We start from the raw sequence: 21,228 nt of genomic DNA, 5'->3' as shown, positions 1-21,228 counted from the left end.
TTTCTTCATTAAAGGCCGATTGCCGAAGAGGGTTGTGTTTCTTGATTTCTGTGATTGTAAAGCTTGTTGTTTGATGACTGTGGATGCTGCTGAAGCATAGATTGTGTTGACTGATGAATGGGAGATTGTTGATTCTGTTGAAGACTAGATGGATGTGATTTCACCATAGAAGTGGAGATTGGACAAGTTTTGGGATATATCCATGCTGCTGCCACGGCTGTTGTGGAACTATCTGCTGCCACAGTTGGATATGATCTGACAGATGTAAACCTGAACCAGTTGGTTGAAAGGGTATTGGTAGCTACAACGGTGAATCAGTTTGAGGGGCTGAAATTCTTTGGGAAGTTGATTGATGAGTATGAAATAACACTGCTCTTGAGTAATTTTTTCAATGCTTGCAGCCATGGAGGATTAATTGATGATGGGAGCGGGGCTAGGAGTACATCGACAAGAAGGATTTCATTGTCCTGCAGCATTCATTCAATCTCAACCTGGGGATCCCAGTTGAGATTGAGGGGGGATGTTGAATATATCATTCTAGCTCAACAATAGTTAGTTAGATAGTTGAGAATGTGGCTATATAAACTGTTGTCTCATAGTTGTAAATATTCATTCAATCAATACAATTCCTATTCTCTCTAAATACTCTCTCTCTCTAGAATATCTTTTGTTTCTCTCTGCCTTCTTCCTCTTTCTCTGTACAATTCCTTAATCTTTGCAATGTAGTTAACAAAATGGCAGTTTCGAGGAGATGGGTCTCTGAGAAAGAAAAAAACCCCCATCTTTTGTTCTTCGTTAATTTCCATTTGGTTTAGTAAAACAGGGTAATCTACAGATAAATGCATAGTTGATTGCTCAAGCTTCTCATAACTTTTGTTGGTTTTGGTTTTTGGTTTTGGATATTGTTTTTCTCTAAGAAACCACCTATTATTTGCAGGGAATTGGAGTTCAGAACTTGGGGTAGCTGGAAGTTCTGAACTTTCATCAGTTTTATGTAACCATAAGCAATTACTTGCAACCCAACATCAAGATGAAATTCGGGAAAGATTTCAAGAAACAAATGGTGCCTGAGTGAGCAGAAGCCTACATGGATTACAATGGTCTCAAGAGGATACTAAGGGAGCTCAGAGAATACAAGCGAAACAAGCACTCCGTAACACCCTCCAAAGACTTTGAGCGGAGACGTTCTCCCCCTGGCAGAACCATCAGTGTGATTGAGCTACAATCTGGCAGTCTCCGGAGCAACGGAGATATCGAGGACCAAGTAATCGATGTCAACACATTGCACGGAGACGGTTGCAGAGAGGTTTACAACACCAAGTTTCTGAGGCAATCCGAAGAAGGAGGAGATATTGAGGTGACATTCTTCCGAAAACTCGATCAAGAGCTCAACATGTAAGCATATAAATCACTACATGTATAGAATCACATATATAGATGAACATGCATACATGAAGAAGATATACTTACCCGAAGAAGAACTCGCCATTTTGAATGGAAGGATGAAAGGATATCTTCTACACTCAACGGCCTGAAGTTCCAGCTTAGAATAGGGTTTAGCACGTAATGGAATAATAATACCGTGAGTGCAGGGATACTCCTTATATATAGCTAACAATCCGGATACCAGGCCTATCAACTGATACCCGGATATTCCATATCAATTAGGGTTTTGCAGCAGTCCAACTTACTGCTGAACTCTTGTCAAGATCTTGATAAGGTTTATCACATATAGTTGCATGTCATTAGGACTCTCAACCTCATCCAAGTAATAGCGTAATCTTCTCAACAATAACTCATAACCGAATTACAAGTTGTTGAGAACCAGAAGTCATTCTCCTTGACACTCACAATCTTACATTCTCCCACTTGAGTGTCCAGAAGAATGATATTACATTGGTTGAGACTAAGGTGATCACTTAGTCCACAAAAGAACTGCAACAAAACCTTTAGCAACCTGTCACTCATGACTTGAATACTAGACCATAAACGCAGTATGTAATTCCTTCTACATGTGCAATTTATCATCACAGGCATTCAAACCATGAGCACTATGTTGTCTGACAAGATGTAATTATTTCAGGTTGATAAGCAAAATTCAACTCCTGAACCGAGCCACATGCATACGCATGACTCGTATTATTTCAATAATGAGAACTAAACATCATGAAAACATCCAATTAGCAAGAAAACATAACAAAAACAACAAGTGGAGGACTACTCCCACTTATTAACAGAAACAACAAGTGAGATATTACTCCCACTCATCAACAGAATCAAAATCTTCTCGCAATCCCATATTGTGAACATGTTTCTTGAACACTCCCACTGGTAGACCCTTAGTCATTGGATCAGCTATCATGGCGTCAGTTCCTACATGCACTATGTTGATCAGCCCTTTTCTTACCTCATCTCTCACACGCAAAAACTTAATGTCCATTAGTCTGCAAGCAATTGACCTCTTGTTATTTCTGGAGAAGAAGACCGCAGCCTTGTTGTCACAAAAAATGGTTATGGGTCTTTCGATTGAGTCCACAACTTTTAGTCCCATGATAAAATTCCTCAACCAGATTGCTTGTTTGGTGGCAGTGTAACAACCAATAAATTCTGCCTCCATGGTTGAGGAAGCAATCACCTTCTGTTTGGAACTTTTCCATAAGACAGCACCATCAGTGATAAGAAAAACATATCCACTAGTAGATTTTCTATCATCCACACAGCCTGCTAAGTCTGAATCTGAATATGCAACCATTTCCAATTTTTCAACTTGTTGATACACTAGTGCCAGATTCCTTGTTCTTTTTAAGTACATGAGCACCTTTTTAGCTGCAATCCAGTGAGTGTTCCCAGGATTAGACTGAAACCTACCTAGGACACTGACTGCAAACCCTAGATCAGGTCTTGTGCATACTTGAGCATACATGATACTGCCCACAAGCGAAGCGTAAGGCTTATCTTTCATTCCATCCTTCTCTAGATCATTTTTAGGGCATTGATCGGTGCTTAGCTTATCTCCTTTTGCAATGGTAAGCTCGCCACTTGCACATTTTTTTCATATTAAAACGCTTCATGATTCTTTCAATATAAGTCTTATGAGACAACCTTAACATTCTCTTGGATCTGTCTCTGTCAATTTCAATACCAAGGACAAAATGTGCCTCACCAAGGTCTTTCATATCGAAACTTGCAGTCAACATTTGTTTAGTTGTGTGCATAATGTTCAAATCTGAGCTAGCTAGCAATATATCATCAACATACAGTACCACGAAAATAAATTTTGAGCCACTGACCTTGAGGTATATACAGTCATCAATCTTGTTTTCTTCAAAACCAAAAGCAGCAACAACTTGATCAAATTTAACGTACCACTGCCTGGATGATTGCTTTAAACCATAGATTGATTTGTTGAGTCTGCAGACCATAAATTCCTTCCCTTTCTGCACAAAACCTGGTGGTTGAACCATTACTATTTCTTCAACCAGATCATCATTCAGGAAAGCTGATCTTACATCCATTTGATGTAATTCCAGGTTAAAATGAGTTGTTAAGGCCATAATAACCCTTAGGGAGTCTTTTGATGAAACTGGTGAGAAAGTTTCATTATAATCAATGTCTTCCCTTTGTGTAAAACCCTTAGCTACAAGCCTAGCTTTATGTCTTTCAATCTTTCCCACTGCATTTATTTTGGTTTTGAACACCCACTTGCACTCGATGGGTTTGGCATTGCATGGTAGTGGCACCAACGTCCAAACCTTGTTCTTGTCCATTGCTGCAAGTTCTTCAAGCATAGCAGCATACCATAAATCTGCTCTTGAGCTGTTAACAGCTTGATGATAAGTAACAGGATCATCTTCATCTCCAATGTGGTATTCTGTCTCTTGTAAATAGACAAAATCAGGCAGTTGCACATGCTTTCTTTGTCTACTTGATTGTCGTGTTGGCAGCTGCTGTTGGTGCAAAGGCTGAGCAGCAACAGGCTCAGAGTCAGCTACTTGCTGTTCATGATCATAATTGTGCACTAGTGACGGTGCAGCTTCTGGAATTGGCGTGGTGCAATCTGGTTGGGGAATTTGAAGAACAACAAGAAGAGAATATGAACTTCCTTGAGTTGTAAGTAACGGTGCACCCTTGGAGACAGAATCTTGATCAAAACCATCTCCAATTTCTTCAAAGTCTGTGCTGCTATGTTGTACCATTCCTTCTTCCAAGTCTTCAATGAATTTTGCATTGTTTGTTTCCTGAATTCTGGTGTGGGAATCAAGACAATAAAATTTGAAACCTTTAGACTTGTCAACATATCCAATGAATCTACAACTTACAGTTCTTGGATCTAACTTCCTTTCTTCAGGGTTGTAAAACCGAGCTTCTGCCCTACATCCCCAGATATAGAAATGATTGAAACTGAGTTTTCTTCCTGTCCAAGCTTCAAAAGGCACAACGTTTACAGACTTACTTGGAACCCTATTCAATGTATAATTGGCTGTCTTGAGTGCTTCTCCCTATAGGAAAATTGGAAGCTTGGACCTTGAAAACATGGATCGAATCATGTCTTTCAAAGTCCTATTTCTCCTTTCTGCCACGCCATTTTGATGTGGAGTGCCTGGAGTAGTATACTGTGCGATTATTCTTGATGCTTCGAGATAATATGCAAATGCTCCCTTATGTTGTCCAGTCTATGTAAACCTGCCAACATACTCACCACCCATATCCGATCTCACTATTTTAATTTGTTTATCAAGTTGTTTTTCAACCTCAGTTTTGTATATTTTAAAACTATCAAGGACAGAAGACTTCTCAGCTATAAGAAATACATAACAATATCTTGAAAAATCGTCAATAAAGGTGACAAAATATGAATTTCCACATATTGTTTTGTTTGGGAAAGGACCACACACATCTGTGTGTATTATTTCTAAAAGTTGGTTGCTTCTTGTGGATCCTAACTTTCTGGTATTGGTCGTTTTTCCTTTGGAACAATCGATACAAGTTGGTAAGTTTTCAAAATCAAGCTTTGGTATAAGATTTTGTTTTGATAAAATTACTAATCTTTCCTTGGATATGTGTCCGAGTCTTTTATGCCAAAGAAAAGGAGAATTTTCATTTTGAAATAATCTTTTGGAACCAACATGGCAGACTGTAAAACATTCATTCAAGTAATCACACTTCAATTGCCACATATCAACATGAAGAGAAGCATAACCGAGCAAGGTATCCAATTTATTCAAATGAAAAAGTCTTACACTTTCATTGTCACCAATAAAAGTATAACCTGATTGAACTAATTTTGAAGCTGAAATTAAATTCCTTCTCATGGAAGGTACATAGAGTACTGGATTTAAAAACAAAATGAAACCAGAAGAAAGCTTTAATGAAACACTGACAATGGACTCGACTGCAACTTTGCTCCCATTCCCAACAAAAACATTGTAAACTTCATTATTTTTCTCCTTTAGTTTTGAGAAGCCCTACAAGGTAATTGTAATGTGAATTGAACAACCAGTATCAAACCACCAGCTAAAAGGAGGAACATAAATCAAGTTTGACTCAAAACAGACATAAACATTTATCTCATTACCTTTTTTAACTAGCCAGTTTTTAAAACCAGTGCAATCTTTCCTCAGATGACCAACCTCTTTGCAGAAGTAACAAGGTTTTGGTGCTTCAGCAGTGACTTTAAACTTTTAAGATCGTTTAAGGGGGTTAGTATTTTTAAAAGAAGAAAAGGTTGAATTTTTCTTCTGCTTACCAGCAGTCACAGATGACTGATCAGCATCAGCATGCTTCCCCTTTGTCGTGTGAACAAGGTTCACAGTTTCCACCTTATCAGTTGACAGCCTCAACTCTTCCTGCGCACACATGGAGATTAGATCATCAATATCCCAAGTTTCTTTCTGAGTGTTGTATGACACTTTCAGCTGGCCATATTGTGCAGGTAAGGAATTCAGTGCCATGTGCACTAAAAACTGATCTGTTAAAGGGTGCTCCAGGTCCTTCAGTTTCTGTGCAATGTCTGACATCTTCAGAATGTGTTCTCTCACGCTTCCAACACCATCGAACTTCATGGATGCTAGCTTAGTGAGAAAATTTCCAGTTTCAGCTTTCTCAGATTCTCTGAACTTGTTGATACGACCAATATTGCATACATTTTAATGCCCTTTAGTTTAGATTTTTGTTATGTTTTTGAGTGAATTTAGTTTGTTTCATTTAGTTTTATGTTTTTCTTAGATTTGAAGAGTGAAGATGAAGAAAGAAGAAAAATGAGCACTTTGGCGATTGAAGTGAGTTATGTGCCCTGGAAGCAGAAGCTGTTTGTGCAGATCAGCCAACTTGACGGAATAAACTGTACTTCCTCAGAATGAACCAGCTGTTGAGCCTTATACCATTGGAAAGATATGGATGTTAGCTTTCAGAGGAATTTTACGGACTGTGATTTCGAGTTTCCTAGACGATGTTATGAAAGTTTTTGTACAAGACGTCGGTCAGCCAAGTCTACGCGGAAATTGCAAAGTCTGTTGGGTTTTTCAAGTCATAATTCAGTCGAAGCCCAAAGCCCAAGATAGAAAACGTTGGAGATGATTTTAGTCCTATTTCAAATGGGTCTGGAGTAATTTACTTGGGAAACTTACCTGCCACATCATCAATTATCCAATAAAAATGAGGAAAAGATTGAAAAAGACCTAAGGATGCTAGGATTTTGACGAATCTATAAGGGAGAGATTGTAGGAAGCAAAGAGGGGTTCTCTTGGGGGAGGGATTCTCTGCGTGTTTTTGGAAGAGCAGCAGCCGCCTTTCATCGATCCTAAGTTCTTCATGTTTTTAAGATTGTTAATTATGTTTTCATATTCTATGAGTAACTAAACTCTTCTTCTAGGGTTAGGATGATGCCCTAGCATGGATGTTTATGGTTTTTAATGTTATTCATTGGGTTTCTAGATTCTTTTAGATGAATGTTTAATCACTGTTTGAATTGTTACTCTTTGTATGGGTTCTTTGATTGATCACCTTAGGGCTTTGCATCTAGTAAGATTGGAAGATGAATTTGAGGCTGAACTAGCAATATAATTCAATTAGCTTCTTGTGGTTAAGTGTGGTAAATTACATTGTTGCTTGACAAAGAATAATGGTTTGCTTGGTTCCCTTGTTTTCTAGAGCGTACAGAGTCCTATTTGTTAAATTTATGCCTTAACCAGGATAGATTGCATGTTAGGATATACGACCTCTGCCTGAACTAGGAGAGAATCATTCACTTAAGGAAAACTATGGTCTAATGTGCCTGACAAGGACGTAGATACGGGAATTATCATCTAAAGAATCGAAAGATCCGTTGAATGCATTGAAACCTAAATTAGATTGCTTGTGGTTGATTCCGAATCCCTAGACTTTTCATCACTTGCCTTAAAACACAACATTTTCTTCTCTTTAATTTCAGTTTTTACTTAAGGTTCTGTTTTTGTTCGTTTATAAAATCATCACAACAAATTCTTCACATCCTCGATTGATTTATTAATTAAGATCGAGTCTAGTCCGTTGTTTGAATTTATAGTTTTGTGTTTGTGTGTTATTAATATTATTAGATTTGGTTTAGTTTATCGAATTGGAGATTGAATTAGAATCCTCGTGGGAACGATACTTGGACTTGCAAAACGCTATATTACGACTACTTTGTGCACTTGCAAGTTTACACCACTTGTTCCCTATGGCATCAAGGAATGCTTTTGCACTGTCACTCTTTGGAATGCCACCTTTCACACTACTTGTCATGGCCCTCCTCATAATCATAAGAGACATCCTGTTTGCCTTCTCCCATTGAGCAAATTTCAATCTTTGTTCTCCTATGCTTGCATCAGTTATCGCTGCAGGCTTGTCTTCCCTCAAGGCCAAGTCGAAATCCATCATGCCGAGGGCAATTTCCAGGTCTTCTTTCCACTTCTTGTAATTAAAACCTGTTAGGGTTTCTATGTTCGAGAAGTTGAGAGAGGTCATATATGCATCAACCATATTTATTTGTGACTCATTCTCATAAGTTCATCATTAAAAGTTCAAATGAACAATTAATGGCATCAATAGCATATAATACCAGTCACATCTTTAAATCGAAAACTGATTATATTAGGGTTCGCACAACCGAAATACAAAGTTTCATATTGGCTACACAATTTTAACACTTTTGAGCAGATAAAATTGCATCAATATTAATTTTGCATTCCACTTATACACCAAATTATATAAGAATTCTTTAGAATTGTCTCAGAATATATTCATCATCAGTTTAATCATTACGTTCAATTTGAACAAATACTTGAAAACATGATACAAACACTTTTGAGTTGAAATTGATCATGATTCACAAAAGAGATTCGGCTGTCAGGTGGTTTAGTGACAGCGAACCATTCTGCTCTTCAAGGTCCGTAGAGTCTCCTTCACTTTCTGCAAATAAAATTTTGCAGAACAATCTATGTGCACATATGTATATGTGTGTGTACATAGATGCTAGTTCATAGCATAAGGTACATCGATGATGATCATAATTATTTCAGTTCAATATGCGGAAGTCTTTTACCAGGATCAACGACTCGATAAATATTGTGCTAGTAAGGATTCTAAACACGACAGTGTGTGCTCTGATATCACATGTAAGCATATAAATCACTGCATGTATAGAATCACATATATAGATGAACATGCATACATGAAGAAGATATACTTACCCGAAGAAAGACTCGCCATTCTGAATGGAAGAATGAAAGGATATCTTCTACACTCAACGGCCTGAAGTTCCAGCTTAGAATAGGGTTTAGCACGTAATGGAATAATAATATCGTAAGTGCAGGGATACTCCTTATATATAGCTAACAATCCGGATACCAGGCCTATCAACTGATACTCGGATATTCCATATCAATTAGGGTTTCGCAGCAGTCCAACTTACTGCTGAACTCTTGTCAAGATCTTGATAAGGTTTCTCACATATAGTTGCATGTCATTAGGACTCTCAACCTCATCCAAGTAATAGCGTAATCTTCTCAACAATAACTCATAACCGAATTACAAGCTGTTGAGAACCAGAAGTCATTCTCCTTGACACTCACAATCTTACACAACAAAGTCAATACCTTTTATAATGATAAAGTGGAGGAGGTGAAGAAAGAAGCAAATAATCTGGATAAGCAAATGGAGGCTTTGGTTGCACTGAGATTAAAAGTCAAGAAGATTGATCAATACGGCTCTCGTTCAAAGAGACATAACAATTCTGCAGTACACCTGACAAGTAATAAGTCAAGTGCAGATGACAAATTAGGTAAGTGGAGATATATGATCAATTTGTGTTATATGTGCATATATATATATAATAAATGCAGTGCAAGCATATTAATAGGTGGTACACTTAATTGAGAGTGGTTAATTACGAAGCTTTGGTTGACAATTACAATAATCTTTTAATTAATTCTTACAAATTCAAGTTTCCTGCCAAATGTGTAGGAAATGAGCCTACTGGTTTGACATCTGGATTGCAAGTAAATGAGGAGCATCGACGAGAACCAAGCACTGGTGGTTCAGAAGTCAATCCGAACCATGTCAAGAATTCTAGTAGCGATGGAAGAGAGTTATTGAAAACCTATACCCAAAAAGAAGATCCTATGGAGGTTCTTGAGCATGTGAGGATTACCAATACGCTTGAATCTCCAATATCCACCATAAAAGGTGTTTTCAAGGACTCTAGGGAAGAAGAGTTGAGCTTTGATAAAGAGGAGCTGAAGAGAGTGGAAGAACGTTTAAGAGCTGCGTTCATTCAATTTTACCACCAGCTTCAACTGCTAAAGCACTACAGGTGATAAATAGTAATTGCGTCAGCATACCTTCCACTTTGGATGCATGGTCTTGCATTTGGGTTGTCACTCAGTATTATGTACTTATACTTACTTTTGCAAATGGATGAACCAGTTTTATGAACCTCTCAGCATTTTCGAAGATTATGAAAAAATATGCGAAGGTAAGACATACACTTCAAACCAAAATGTGTCAAAATTTTGAGTTCCATATTCTCAATTTGAATTTAAGCAAAGTGTTGTGACGAAAAATCCATTCTAATAACACAGATTGCATCAAGGATAGCGGCCAGATCATACATGCTAATAGTAGACAACTCTAATGTCGGCAGTTCTGATGAGGTTTGTCAGATGTATTTCTTGTTTTTCTATTGTTAATCATTTCAGCATTCAGAATTCTATTGCTTTGTTGATCTTCAAGTTCTAATCATTTCTTCCTGTAAACATGTTGAAGAGGTGTATATTTGTAAGTTATCGATTCATTTTTATTTCTTTATAGGTCACTAACCTGTTGGAGAGAGTGGAGACTACCTTCATACAAAAATTTTCAAACTCAAATCGCAGGGAAGGTATGAAGTCACTGAGGCCAAAAGCTAAAAGAGAAAGGCACAGTGTAACATTCTTCTCCGGTAAGAGTAGTAACAGTGCCAATTAACCTTTTTGCTCCACCTTTTTCTAGAAATATGACCGTTGCAACATGTAGCAGTGTGTCATGGAGTCTCCAATTGTTAATTCCTAGTTATCTGTTAAAGAAAATAATTTAATTCCTATTTCGTTTTAACTTTCAGGTTTCTTTTCTGGCTGCTCAATTGCACTACTGGTAGCTATTGTTTTCCCACTTTACAGGTGACCGCTAAACCTCTGGTATTCAACTACGAAAAGTTATCTTATTCATTGGACCTGTCTTTTCTCTAATATGCAAGTGGGTTTTCTTGCAGTTTATTTGGATACATCACTCTGCATATGCTCTTGTATGCTGCAGATATATATTTCTGGAGGTGTTATAGGGTCAACTATGCCTTTATATTTGGTTTCAACAAAGGAACGGAGCTGGGCTACCTCGAAGTTTTTCTCCTTGCCACTGGTCTTGCAGTACTTTCATTGGGTGGTTTCCTGGCAAACTTACACTTGGACTTGAGTGCTGAAAAATACAAGACTGTGACAGAATTGGTTCCGTTGGGCTTACTTGCTGTAAGATTTATAAAGTGCTGGAGTATCTTTTTGTTGAGAAAAAACTTTAGAGTACACAACTCCAACACAAATGTTGGAGAGACAACACAAGTAAACAAATTACTTGTATTACACACACAAAATATTACAACACTCACAATGACACAACTTATAAGCAATGACACTCACTCACTTTCTAGAGACACACTCTAGATCACTCACACTCCTACAAGACTATTCTTGCATCTCACTCTCACTTGGTTGCCTTCTTGATTGGTTGGTTGGTTACTTGGTTGATACAAATGGTGTGGATGCCTTCTCCTTTTATAGGCATGGATCGAACCTTGGAGAAGCATGGAAACATCATGCTAGAGTTATCTAGATAATTCTACTAACTTCCCAAGCTAGAATTATCTACACTAATCTTGTATGTTGGTGGAAACCTCACCATTCTTCTAGAATCTTCCACCAACTTAAGGAACAACCTTCTTTGCTAGAGTTTTCTAGCATATTCCCATTATAGAATCTTCTAGAGAAAACCATGCATGTTTGAACTAGACCAATCTAGTTCCTTTGTACCGACTGATCTTAATGGGCTGGTGTTGATCTTTAACACTTTTGTGGCGTCCTTTGAACTTGATTATCACAATTGATTTCTGCTGCATGACCCTTTCCATGAACTATAGCCTGGTGCCTCTGTTGTAGAACTTCCTCAATTTGTGCAAATGATTTGTGTTACCTTTCTCTGTGCAGTTGGTCCTTGCCATCACCTTCTGCCCTTCAAAATTATATACCATTCAAGTCGTTTCTTTTTCATTCGATCCTTATTCCGCTGCACATGCGCCCCTCTTTACCCGGTAATGCATGGGATAACAATTTGGATATTTAAGTAGACTATGTAGCTAAATAGCATGATTTCTTGATTGTTTTCAAATTTTCAGGAGACTTTTCCAAATTTTTTCTTGGCAGATCTGTTGTGTTTGGCTCATACATTTGTGAGTAATTATGAGTCATGTGTTAACAACAATGAAATGACCTGTGTTTGCTTTCGGTGGAAATATCACATGGTGTGGGTTGCATGAAAATTGCAGACAAAGTAAAAGCAAAAGTTTGGTGGACATCATCATGAGTAAAAACATAATGATAATGCTTGCTTTTACTTTAATGATGATGTTTGTGGAAAAAGGGAAAGTTGATTCCTTTTTCTTTTGCTATTTATTTTGCTAAGAACCGAAGGGAGAGAATGAGAGATTTGGCTCTCTCTTGAGAAGACATCAGAGAGCATCCAAAGGGTGAGAGCATTCAGCTCTCCCATGGGAAAGCATGGGCACGGGTGAGAGAAAATCAAGAGAGCTAGAGTGAAAAGTATTCTAGTGAAATAACTCTTGGGGTAGAGTGAGGCTCTTGGGAAAATTCTATGAGTGGGTGTGCAAGGGATTTGGGATTAGGTTATGTTGATTTAACTCATGTGTACTTGTACTGTTATTCTCATAGTGAAGAGCAATATCTCTCCGGGGACGTAGGCAGGTTTTTGCCGAACCTCGTAAATTTCTCGGTGTCTTTATTTCTTGTATTTTATTCTATTCAACTGAGTGTGATTTTGGTGAGGTTGTAATCTGAATCTCGTTTCCGCACTGACAAACGGGCCAAGGCACAACAATTGGTATCAGAGCATCGTTGGGGGCTTTGGTTCGTTGGAGGTCCAGATTTGTAGTCCACCATGGAATTTTCAGTTGAGCGGTTTAAAGGAAGAGGCGGTTTTACTCTTGACAAAGGAGAGTAATGGAAGCCTAAACAAGAAGAAGTGTTCATGGGATGCTTGATCAACTGCGAAAGTTGATGTTGAGGAAGAAGACAAAGGCCTCTTTCTTCTTACCTCACTTTCAGATTTGTCTTAGAACCTTGTGAAACTTTACTGCATGGAAATATACAGTAAGTTTGGAGCAAGTGCAAGCTTCTTTGGTGTGGAATGATACACAAAGGAGACCATGGATGATGGTGGGCACGAGACTGCTTAAGCTATTCAAGGTCGGAATCGTGGAAGAAAATTGGAAAGAGGATCTGAGAAAGAGCAGGTTCAGATCCAGTTCCGGAGGCAAGGGTCCACAGTGCTACGGTGCAAGGCCGGGTGGTAGCAAGTTTGTGGCATAAGGCTTCGAGTATGCCCTTTAGGTACTCGAAGCAACACTTCTCCTGGTGATGTTTAGTCTCAAGTGTTGCAGGGGTTTTGCAGCAGGTGGAGCTATGGGATTCACAGGTGATGAGATGGTCCTGAGGTAGGAGGAAGTGTGGGAATTTTGTCTGGCTCGATGGGTTGTTGCTGGAAACGGGCGCGCTGACGAGTTTCCAGGTTGCAGACAATGAAGATGAGGAAAACCTGCTGGAGGAGACGAGGATGTGTCGAGATCCTGTCTGAAGCTAAATGGTGATTTTTTAGCTTGCAGCAGTTGCACATGCATTGGCAGTGACTCAATCGGAACAGGACCAATGAGGTGGATTCAGAGTGTGCATGTTGGTACGTAAGGCCAATGAACTTTGGTGATGGGTGCAAGGATTTTTGCATGGTGCATTCGCCAAGGTGGAGATTGTTGTGTTTGGCTCATACATTTGTGAGTAATTATGAGTCATGTGTTAACAACAATGAAGTGACCTGTGTTTGCTTTCGGTGGAAATATCACATGGTGTGGGTTGCATGAAAATTGCAGACAAAGTAAAAGCAAAAGTTTGGTGGACATCATCATGAGTAAAACATAATGATGATGCTTGCTTTTACTTTAATGATGATGTTTGTGGAAAAAGGGAAAGTTGATTCCTTTTTCTTTTGCTATTTATTTTGCTAAGAACCGAAGGGAGAGAATGAGAGATTTGGTTCTCTCTTGAGAAGACATCAGAGAGCATCCAAAGGGTGAGAGCATTCGGCTCTCCCATGGGAAAGCATGGGCACAGGTGAGAGAAAATCAAGAGAGCTAGAGTGAAAAGTATTCTAGTGAAAGAACTTTTGGGGTAGAGTGAGGCTCTTGGGAAAATTCTATGAGTGGGTGTGCAAGGGATTTGGGATTGGGTTATGTTGATTTAACTCATGTGTACTTGTACTGTTATTCTCATAGTGAAGAGCAATATCTCTCTGGGGACGTAGGCAGGTTTTTGCCGAACCTCGTAAATTTCTCGGTGTCTTTATTTCTTGTATTTTATTATGTTCAACTGAGTGTGATTTTGGTGAGTTTGTAATCTGAATCTCGTTTCCGCACTGACAAACGGGCCAAGGCACAACAAGATCAGCTTACAAGCCAGGTATAAAAGCCCCCTTATAACTTTATTGGTATTAAGTAGTAAATACTCCCAACTCTGTTTTGAGCAGGCTCTTTGCCTTTGTCTGATCTCAGGTGCAAGCCCTGAGGAGTTTTGTGTTATACGTTTGCTACTACGGTTTGGGGGAATCTTCAAGGAGGCAAAGCAAGTGCCGTAGTCATGGTCTCTACAATACGTTATATTTCATTATTGCTGTCGTACCATTTTGGATGCGCTTCCTACAGGTCTCTGATGCAGAATGCATCTCCTAATTCTACTTGGATTAGCTTTCCTTTTATTAGTTTTCCTATTTTAGTTAAGAATTCCCCGTTGTTAAAGGATTTCTTATTAGTTAAATTGCTTTCCTAATTTTTCAAAGTTTGTCTCTATAAATAGAGCAGATTGTAATCTTTTAATTTAATTTTGAGGAATGAAAAATCTCCTTACTAGAACTCCCTGATTTCTTCCCCTTTCCCTTCGTCTCCTCGACCCCTAATTCGTCTCCTCGATCTTTTACTTCTTCTCGGTCCCGTCACACCCTTGTTCACCCTAATACTACCGCAGTTCTACATCAATTTGGTAATCAGGGCCTACAATCCCTTTCGTTGGCGTTTGATCCCTGCCATGGCACCCCAAACCGTGGCCAACCTTGCAGAACAATGTCATACGTTCCAAAACAAAGTCACGGACGATATCGCGGGCATAGAAACCCAACTCTCTAAACTCAGCACTGACCTCAAAGAAGAGTTGGTACAGGCTCAAGCCCATCGTTCAACGACGGACCTTGCCATCACTAAACTTCAAAACTCCGTTCAGTTACTTATCAACCACTTTCGGGTTGAACACGCTGCAACTTCGTCTTCCTCCACAGTGATCCCAAGCTCGTCTACGCCACCACCAACAAGTGGCATTTTGCCCACTCCACCGGTGGATCCTAAATTAAAGGCAGTGTCCTACGGAATGCCGCTTAGCTCCACTGGGTCTATGCCGCCACTCCATTATACTCAACACACAATAGGTCCTCCTCCAGTGACTCCTCAGGCTCTAAACCTCCCACCCGCTCCACATGATCAGTACCCTCCTCCCCCTCGCCAGTTTGACAACGAGATCATCCGCCACATCAAACCTATCGCTCCTACTTTTGATGGTCGTGGGGATCCTACGATGTTTCTTGATTGGATCCAAGCCCTGGAAGATTATTTTGCTTGGTATGATTTGATGGATGCTTATAAACTACGCATTGGTAAGATGACATTACAGGGAGCCGCTAGACAATATTGGAATTCCGTGGAGGAGCAACTATACCAACTGGGACAACAGCCTGTGACTCTTTGGGACGAGATGAAATTCAAGCTTCGCGAACAATATCTTCCTACATTTTATCGCCATCAATTGTATGATTAGTTATGGACCCTTTCACAAGGAAGTTTTACCGTTACAGAATTCCACGCTCGTTTTATTGAACACAAAATACGTGCGGGGCTTCGTGAAGAACCCGACATCACCATGTCTCGTTTTATTCATGGTCTTCGGGACGATATCAAGCGTGAAGTCCGTCGGTTCCGTCCGTATACGTTGGAAGATGCATATTGCCATGCATTGGAAGCTGAAACCTTTTTGCGGCCACAACGTAGGTACACCGGGACTCCCGGGTATCCTGCCACTTCTGCTCCAAACCGCAGTAATCCAAGCTCCAAATATGGCATCACTGGTCCACCTGCTCCCACGGTACCTGCCACAGAGAAGGGACCAGCCCTATCCACGGCTACTCACCTCGAATGCTATCGTTGCCATGCTAAGGGCCACATCGCCTCCCGTTGCCCCCACAGAACTTTAAATATTAGCTCCAACACTGAGGACCCTCGTGTGGACGAGTATGTGGAGCCCCTTGAACCTATTTATGATCCCGACCTTGATAATTGTTGTGAGGAAGAAGCATTGCAACAACTGAGTGTTATGCGTTGTATTTATTCAGCATCTACACCTCCACCTCCTGATTCATGGAAACGCACAAGTATCTTCCAGACTTATGTCCCTTGCGGTACCACTCGATGCCAGCTAGTTATTGATGGGGGGAAGTACGCTGAATGTTATTTCTAAAGCTGCCGTCGATCGTCTTCACCTTCAGGCTGAACCACATCCCCATCCTTTTCAAGTCGGCTGGGTAGATAAAACTAGGTTACCTGTTACTGAAAGATGTCTTGTTCCTCTTCAATTGGGTCCCTGTCACGAGAAACTTTATTGTGATATCCTACCTATGAGTGTTGCACATGTGCTACTAGGCCGGCCTTGGCTTTATGACCGTAACGTCAAAAGTTGCGGCCGAGAGAACACCTATACTTTCCAACATGAAGGGAAAAACATAACACTCAAGCCTTCCAACCCAGCCATCAAACCAATTAAGGAGGTTCAACCGACACTGCCCTTAAACGGGAAGGCTTCGGAGCATCGTTTAAGTATCTTATCACCTGTAGATTTTACACATGAACTACAAGACACGGGTGTGGTCTTTGCTCTCTTGCTTAAACCGGTTTCTAAATGTACCCCCACTCCATTTGCCGAACCCATACGGCAGCTACTCACGGAATTCTCTGATGTTATACCTAAGGACTTACCAGATGAACTACCTCCAGCACGAGAGATTCAGCATGCCATCGACCTTGTTCCTGGTTCACAACTTCCTAACCTTCCCCATTATCGTATGAACCCACCTGAGCGAGCGGAATTAAATCGACAAATCCAGGGGTTGCTGGCTAAGGGTTTTATTCGTCATAGTTTAAGTCCTTGTGCTGTTCCAGTTCTCCTTACACCAAAAAAAGATGGCTCCTGGCGAATGTGTGTGGATAGTCGCGCCATAAATAAAATTACAGTTAAGTATCGTTTCCCAATACCGCGACTTGAGGATATGTTGGATGATTTGGCTGGTTCCCAATGGTTTTCTAAGATAGATCTTCGCAGTGGTTACCATCAAATCCGAATTCGTGAAGGAGATGAGTGGAAAACCGCGTTTAAAACCCCTGATGGTTTATATGAGTGGCTTGTTATGCCCTTTGGCATGTCCAATGCACCTAGCACGTTTATGAGGGTGATGACTCATGTGTTACGGCCCTATATTGGCAAATTTCTGGTGGTTTATTTTGATGACATCCTTGTATACAGCCACTCTCGAGAAGAACATCTCAAACATCTTCACTCGCTCTTCTTTACATTACGAGCGGAAAAACTGTATGCTAACTTACCCAAATGTTCGTTTCTTCAACCGCAAGTTCTATTTTTGGGGTTCAATATTTCTGCAGCTGGGGTTAGCACCGATCCCACTAAAGTGGAGGCTATTACTCGTTGGCCAACACCTACGACATTAACAGAGGCACGCAGCTTTCATGGTCTCGCCTCTTTTTATCGCCGATTTATTCCCGGGTTCAGTACTATTATGGCACCAATAACTGATTGCATGAAACAAGGAGCGTTTCTTTGGACCCCTGCAGCTGCCACGGCCTTTACACTTTTGAAGCAAAAGATGAGTCAAGCACCTGTTCTTCGACATCCTGATTTGACTAAAGTCTTTGAAGTGGCATGCGACGCTTCCGGAGTCGGAATTGGTGGCGTGCTTAGCCAAGAAGGACATCCAGTAGCCTACTTTAGTGAGAAACTTAATGCAGCAAAGCAACGTTATTCTACTTATGACAAGGAGTTTTATGTTGTGGTACAGGCCCTTCGGTATTGGCAATATTACCTATTGCCAAACGAATTTGTGCTATATTCCGATCATCAAGCTTTGAAATATCTCCACTCTCAACGCACCATCAGCAGTCGACATGTCAAGTGGTCCGAATATCTACAGATCTTTACGTTTGTTTTACGACACCGTCCAGGCATTGACAATAAGGCAGCTGATGCCCTTAGTCGCGTGGCTACTATTTTGCACACAATGACAGTTGAGGTCACTGGGTTTGATCGTATTAAGGCCGAGTATTCGTCGTGTCCAGATTTTGGAATTATTTTCCATGAAGTTTCCAACGGTAACCGTCGTGAGTATGTGGACTTTATTACAAGGGATGGGTTCTTGTTTCGGAAAACCCAATTATGCATTCCTCGTACTTCTCTTCGTGAATTCCTTATTTGGGAACTACATGGTGGTGGTTTGGCTGGACATTTTGGTAAAGATAAAACCATTGCCTTGATGGAAGATCGTTTCTATTGGCCGTCGTTAAAACGTGATGTTGCTCGGCTCCTCTCCCAATGCCGCACATGCCAGCTAGCTAAAGCTCGCAAACGTAACACAGGTCTGTATACCCCTCTACCAATCCCTCATGCTCCTTGGAAGGATATTAGTATGGATTTTGTGCTTGGTTTACCTAAGACTAGTCGCGGCCATGACTCTATCTTTGTCGTAGTTGATCGCTTTTCTAAAATGGCGCATTTTCTACCTTGTGCCAAAAATACCGATGCTTCTCATGTGGCCAAATTATTTTTTAAGGAAGTAGTTCGTTTGCATGGCCTCCCTGTCTCTATTGTTTCTGATCGTGATGTCAAATTTGTTAGTTATTTTTGGAAAACCTTGTGGAAGCTTTTCGGGACTACTTTGAAGTTTTCCTCCGTTTTCCATCCCCAAACGGATGGACAAACGGAGGTGGTTAATCGCAGTCTTGGAAATTTACTTCGCTGTTTAGTTGGGGATAAGCCTGGTAATTGGGATCTCTTGTTGCCTGTGGCTGAGTTTGCTTATAACAACTCAGTTAATCGAAGCACCGGTAAAAGTCCTTTTGAGGTTGTTCACGGGTTTTCTCCCCGATCACCTGTGGATCTAGTTGCTCTTCCTATGGCTGCCCGCGCCTCCGACTCTGCTATGTCGTTTGCTGAACATATTAGACAACTGCATGATGACGTCCGTCGGCAAATAGCCATGCACACCGACAGTTATCAACTGGCCGCCAATGCTCATCGTCGTCACCAGGAGTTTCAGCACGGGGATTTTGTTATGGTGCGGATCTGTCCTGAGCGTTTTCCTAAGCAATCTTTTAAAAAGCTTCATGCTCGTTCGATGGGTCCTTATCGTGTCCTTAGGAAGCTTGGGTCCAATGCTTACTTGATTGAGTTACCTGCCACGATGCAGATCAGTCCCATTTTTAATGTCTCTGACTTATCTCCTTATCGGGGAACCTTTTCTCCACCTCTGTCGATGGATGTTGCTCAGAGTTCCATTCCTCCTATGGCACCACGACTTCCGTCCACTATTTCTGCCCCTACAGAGCAGATTGCTGACGTTTTGGATCATGAAGTTGTGACTTCGTCTACTGGAGGATCGACCCGTTATCTGGTTCGTTGGGTGGGAAAGCCTGCTACTGAGGATACTTGGATTACAGAAGCTGAATTTCGCGAGTTGGATTCCAGTCTTTTGCACCATTATCAAGATGCTCTTCAGGATCTTGATTTGGCAGCATCCCGTCCTCCTATCATCCATACTTACAAACGTCGTCGTTGTCCTTAATATTGGCTTACTCGCCTGTGTCGAGTTCTTTTCAGTAGGCGAGAATGATGCAGAATGCATCTCCTAATTCTACTTGGATTAGCTTTCCTTTTATTAGTTTTCCTATTTTAGTTAAGAATTCCCCGTTGTTAAAGGATTTCTTATTAGTTAAATTGCTTTCCTAATTTTTCAAAGTTTGTCTCTATAAATAGAGCAGATTGTAATCTTTTAATTTAATTTTGAGGAATGAAAAATCTCCTTACTAGAACTCCCTGATTTCTTCCCCTTTCCCTTCGTCTCCTCGACCCCTAATTCGTCTCCTCGATCTTTTACTTCTTCTCGGTCCCGTCACACCCTTGTTCACCCTAATACTACCGCAGTTCTACATCAGTCTCATTACATTTTTCACTTTCTAGTGTTTTCAAAGGCGTGTGCCACTCTTATTCACAATGAAAATGAATATGGAGATGGATAGTATCACTTGTATTCTAGCTTATAATTTCGTATAATCTCTGGAAGATCACGTCTTCTGTGTGGAAAGATGCACTTAAATGTAGTGTATCTTGTCTTGCAGTGCATTCGTCGATTCTGTGATGAGAAGGATGTGAAGTACATTTTCAATGGTTTGAAGTACTTATCAACAATCGTTGCAGTTATTATACGAACTGTTTATGAAATGAAAAAGGGAAAGACATCCTGGATGGTGTTAGCTTTGATTAGCTCAGCTGTCGCAACGACAATGAATACGTATTGGGACATTGTAATGGACTGGGGCCTTCTGCGAAAGACATCAAAGAACAAGTATTTGAGAGATAGACTTGTAGTTCCACACAAGATCGTATACTTTGCAGCCATGGTAAGGTTAAAGTGACTGAATTCGAGAGTTATGGGGTTCTATGTTGCAACTTCTACTATTAATTCACAGTATGTTTATGGAAATCCATTGCAGGTCTTGAATGTAGTATTGAGACTTGCTTGGATGCAGTTGGTGTTGGAATTTAAATTGCGTACCATTAATAAAATGACAATAACAACTGTCATCACCTTCCTAGAGGTCATTCGTCGTGGCATTTGGAGCTTCTTCAGGTATATTTTTCTCATGAAATTCAACATTGAGACTTTTTACTGTGTTTGTCTTCAGTCGTTGCATCCTTTAAGCAACTTATGCTTGAGAGATTAACATGTACAATTTAATCAGGTTAGAGAACGAGCACTTGAACAATGTAGGCCAGTACCGCGCTTTCAAGTCAGTCCCTCTTCCCTTCAGTTACTACGATGAGGACGCTGACAAGGATGACTAAACATGACACAGTCTCGCTCCATTCATGCACCCGAGTATAATGAAGCAGCAAACCAAGAACAAACGTACGATCTGTGGTTAATTGTGGAGAATTCACAATTAACATATGTAGGCTCATTTCGTAATTGTACATATGAAATCGCCTTGTTCGTTGTTGATCCTGAAAAAAAATTCTC

The 21,228-nt window shown here is 40.3% G+C and overlaps 1 pseudogene; it reads left to right on the top strand.

The window, feature by feature from the left end:
• The first annotated feature begins 1,030 nt into the window (after window positions 1-1,030).
• Window positions 1,031-21,163, top strand: LOC103401438 (phosphate transporter PHO1 homolog 10-like; annotated as a pseudogene).
• The last annotated feature ends 65 nt before the right edge of the window (window positions 21,164-21,228 follow it).

The sequence above is a fragment of the Malus domestica genome, chromosome 13 (assembly GCF_042453785.1).
Source record: "Malus domestica chromosome 13, GDT2T_hap1".
NCBI lineage: Eukaryota > Viridiplantae > Streptophyta > Magnoliopsida > Rosales > Rosaceae > Malus > Malus domestica.
This window is presented reverse-complemented; position numbering and strand designations above follow the sequence as displayed.